The sequence below is a fragment of the Solanum tuberosum genome, unplaced genomic scaffold (assembly GCF_000226075.1).
Source record: "Solanum tuberosum cultivar DM 1-3 516 R44 unplaced genomic scaffold, SolTub_3.0 scf01037, whole genome shotgun sequence".
Taxonomy (NCBI): Eukaryota; Viridiplantae; Streptophyta; class Magnoliopsida; order Solanales; family Solanaceae; genus Solanum; species Solanum tuberosum.
The window spans coordinates 462-4,491 of NW_006240064.1; the positions used below are offsets into that span (position 1 = coordinate 462).

At 35.3% G+C, this 4,030-nt stretch overlaps 1 long non-coding RNA gene across 2 annotated transcripts; it reads right to left on the reverse strand.

Annotated features, from left to right (window-relative positions):
• Positions 1-1,152: 1,152 nt before the first annotated feature.
• On the reverse strand, positions 1,153-3,087 carry LOC107059296 (uncharacterized). 2 transcript variants are annotated; one of them, XR_001472587.1, is made up of 4 exons: positions 2,996-3,087; positions 1,993-2,166; positions 1,298-1,471; positions 1,153-1,218 (listed from the first exon to the last, which is right to left on the reverse strand). It is a non-coding gene; the product is annotated as an uncharacterized lncRNA (long non-coding RNA). The 2 variants fall into 2 exon arrangements; XR_001472586.1 differs by having other exon boundaries at positions 1,153-1,221.
• Positions 3,088-4,030: the final 943 nt, after the last annotated feature.

Genomic DNA, 4,030 nt, shown 5'->3' on the forward strand with positions numbered 1-4,030 from the left:
GGAATATTTTCTTTCCTTTTGGCAATGAATTTGTGTGGACAAGTATTGAGGGAAATGAAAGCGAAGTCATATAAAACCTGTGAATACCGAACACGTGAGGATAGACCATATGTCAGAAATGAGAAAACGTTTAAGCAGGAAAACTAAGGTTGAGATGAATGCGGGAATATCCATGTAAGCCCATTGAGACAAAGCGGGAAAAAAAGATTTGCTGCAAAAATTAGATGCAAAGGAAGGATACAGCTTTCAAATATATTTGGTGGGGGTAAATATATAAACAGCAAACATGTAGCAGAAACAAATGATGACCTTTTGTATGATTCACACACAAACGAATACGTTGTAGAAAATCTGTGGGAAAAGACAATAAATTTTGTTAGTTTGGATTTTGAAGATAGTACAAAAGTTTGGCAAGTTTGTAGAAATTTTCTGTCCTTGTGTAGGAATACAGGACATAGGAAGTAACAAAAGAAACAGCAACTAAACAATGCTTTCTCCTTTGAATTGACATTCGGAAACAAAACTAAAGTAAAGGATGAAAGTTGTATTTTGTATTATAGTGTTTCTTTTTCTTATGTAGTTTTTTGCGTACTATGTGAGTGTAAGCAAAGGATGGAAGAAACATGTAAATTTTACTTAAACCATGAAGAAGTACCTACGCAGGTTGTCCGAGAGAAACATAAATCTTCAGGAAAGGTTGAGAGACAGATTTAAAGGCTCTATAGAAATAGAAAACAGTAAAGAACAGATGGAGTACCTGAGCAGGTCATCCGACAGAAAGCGAAATGTTGAAGAAACGTTCAGAGAGGAATTTATAGGCTGCAGACAAACCGAAAACAGTAAAGAACAGATGGATTCGCCATTGAAGAGTTCAGAGGTAGAACTTAGAGTTCAGAGGGAGAGAAATTAGGGTCGCTTAAACGATGAAGAAGTACCTGCGCAGCTCGTAGGAGAGAAACAGAAATCTTCAGCAAAGCTTCAGCGACAGATTTAAAGTCTGTAGAGAAAGAGAAAACAGTAAAGAAGAGATGGAGTGGACATTGAAATTCCGGTTAAACGACGATGAAGAACCTGCGCAGTTCGTCGGAGATAAACAGAAACCTTCACCAAAGCTTGAGAGAGATGTAGACAAACAGAAAAGAGCCAAGAACACAGGCTGTATATACGATTTGTGTTGGCAGTTGAAGCAATCGCTCTAAGGTGACGGTAATGAAGATGCTGCTGCATACGGTGCAGGCCATTGTATATCACTGGTATCTGAAATTGTGTACATTATGAGAAAAAGCACATAACGTACCTGTGAGAACGTGTGGGATGTGTGTCAATCTTGTGGACTGGCTAGCCGGTATATACGGTTTGCGTGAGGAGTGGAAGCAATCCCTCTAAGGTGGTCATAATGAAGAGTCAGATGCACAGCCTGCACACTGTTCTGTATCAGCGTTATTTCTATGTTTTAGCTGTGGGCAATCTCCTGTGAAATAGAGTTACTATTTAGGAATATTGAATTTGAACAATTGCAATAGGAAATAAGTTAGAACAACATATGGAACAAACGAAAGGACTCATGAATTAAATTATATGAAAGATTAATTTGATTGGCCATTAAATCACTTTTGCTTTTGTATAAGCAGGTGTATTGCGCTTATTTCTTAGCAAAGCAGCTGTAGAGGCAAATGTTGTATTCTTCCTCTTCCTACCACTGATTTCTTTCTAATTTTTACCTGTACATTTCATTTGCATTTGCAGAACAAATTGCATACATTTTTTGATGTGATAATGAGGCAAACACAAGCTTTAAAGTCATGAAGATATAGACTTCATCAAAAGCTCTTCTCGCAATTGTTAAAATTTTGTATCTCAATATCTTATTGTGATTAGAGTTTGTTATTTTTGGTGAGTTCTATGATCCTTTGTGAAAAATAGGAGTAATAAACAAATATATGGAGAAAAATATCCAATAAATTGGTTCATGTGAGAAAGCATATAAGGTACCTGTGAGCAAGTGAGGGATGCCTGGGAATGTTGTCGACTGGGTAGCTCCTATATACAGTGTGCGTCAACAGTTGAAAGAATCCCTCTAAGGTTGGGATAACGAAGAGGCTGCTGCAGACTGTGCAGGGTGTTCTGTATCAGTGGTATTTGTATGTTTGAGTTGGAGAGAATTTCCTGCGAAACAAAGTGAGTATTTAGGAATATTGAATTGTGGCAAAGTGAATATGAAATAAGCTACAACTACATACGGAACACAAGAAATGAATGAGTAATTATATTACAGGGAATATTTTCTTTCCTTTTGGCAATGAATTTGTGTGGACAAGTATTGAGGGAAATGAAAGCGAAGTCATATAAAACCTGTGAATACCGAACACGTGAGGATAGACCATATGTCAGAAATGAGAAAACGTTTAAGCAGGAAAACTAAGGTTGAGATGAATGCGGGAATATCCATGTAAGCCCATTGAGACAAAGCGGGAAAAAAAGATTTGCTGCAAAAATTTGATGAGTTTACGAACGGGCAATAGGATTAAATCTAACATTAACATGAAATAGATTTACAGAGCTTCAGATCGAAAAAGGGAAAAACCATCACAAAATAGAAGAGTTTGAAAGCGTAAACAATAGCGGAAAGACAAATGGAAAAAGCATTGTAAGCAGAATGTTTGAAGCATTGAAAGGGTGTGGTTTGATGGTGAACACAGTGTAATAGACCAATACATGCAATTATTCATCAGAAGTTTGCAGTACATGCATACAGTGTAATATGGCTTAATATAGTGTACAGGCGCGAATTTAACAATCAGAGAAAGAGCAAAACAGAACACAAATTAGAAATGGGAGAAACAGCAAAGGATGGAAGAAACATGTAAATTTTACTTAAACCATGAAGAAGTACCTACGCAGGTTGTCCGAGAGAAACATAAATCTTCAGGAAAGGTTGAGAGACAGATTTAAAGGCTCTATAGAAATAGAAAACAGTAAAGAACAGATGGAGTACCTGAGCAGGTCATCCGACAGAAAGCGAAATGTTGAAGAAACGTTCAGAGAGGAATTTATAGGCTGCAGACAAACCGAAAACAGTAAAGAACAGATGGATTCGCCATTGAAGAGTTCAGTTATCTTTGTATCTTTCAAGTATGTTAGTGTCGTCTTCAACTTAACCATTCATTCAGAAGGTGCTAATACAAGTGAAAACTAAAATCTGAAATCAATCTAGGTGAATTGAAAATATATATTTTTTCTCAAAAAATTATGAAACTTTATAGAATAAGTAGGCTCTCGGTTACCCTTCTTTCCTTTACTTTCGTTTATTCAGCAAGGAAAACTAATGAACCAAAATATAGTCTATGCAATTCTTATTTTCCTTCAAAATTGCCAGAAGCCCCAAATTACAGAAAGGAACAAAAACTAGAAATAGGAAGTAAAAGGGACCGAAGAACAGTAAAGGAGTTTCTCAGGTAAAGAAGTTGGATTAAATGAACAAATATAAGAAAGAAATGAAGAAAACCCAATTAATTATCAGATTTAAATTCAGGTCACGTGCATAACCCACTGGTCTATTAAAAAACTAACTGTGGTTAAGATTGGAGACTGAAAATGCACCACTTTATTAAAGAATCATGACTATTAATGCTCCACTAAAGAGAAATAGGACTATTTTGAGTCTAAACTCAAAGATAATGGACTATTTTAAGCCTTTCCCCTACTAATTTTGATACAAGATTTGGGTGACAATGAAACAATAGAAAATTTATTATTTTTCTGTTTCAATATAAATGTCATTTTAATTCAATTCACATCCACAAAAAAAAATACAAGATATTCTTCTTATTTATTTTTATTTGTTATATTTAAATTCAATATATATGTTAAGAATATAGTGAAGCGCAGTCAAACATGATTTTTAGAGATAAAATTTGTGGTGTCAACCCATCAGATTTATCGTTTTTCTAATTTCTTCTCTCGTCAAGTGTGGAAGATTACCTTTTGATTTACCAGAAGCAGAAGAAGAATTAGTACCAGGGTATCAAAC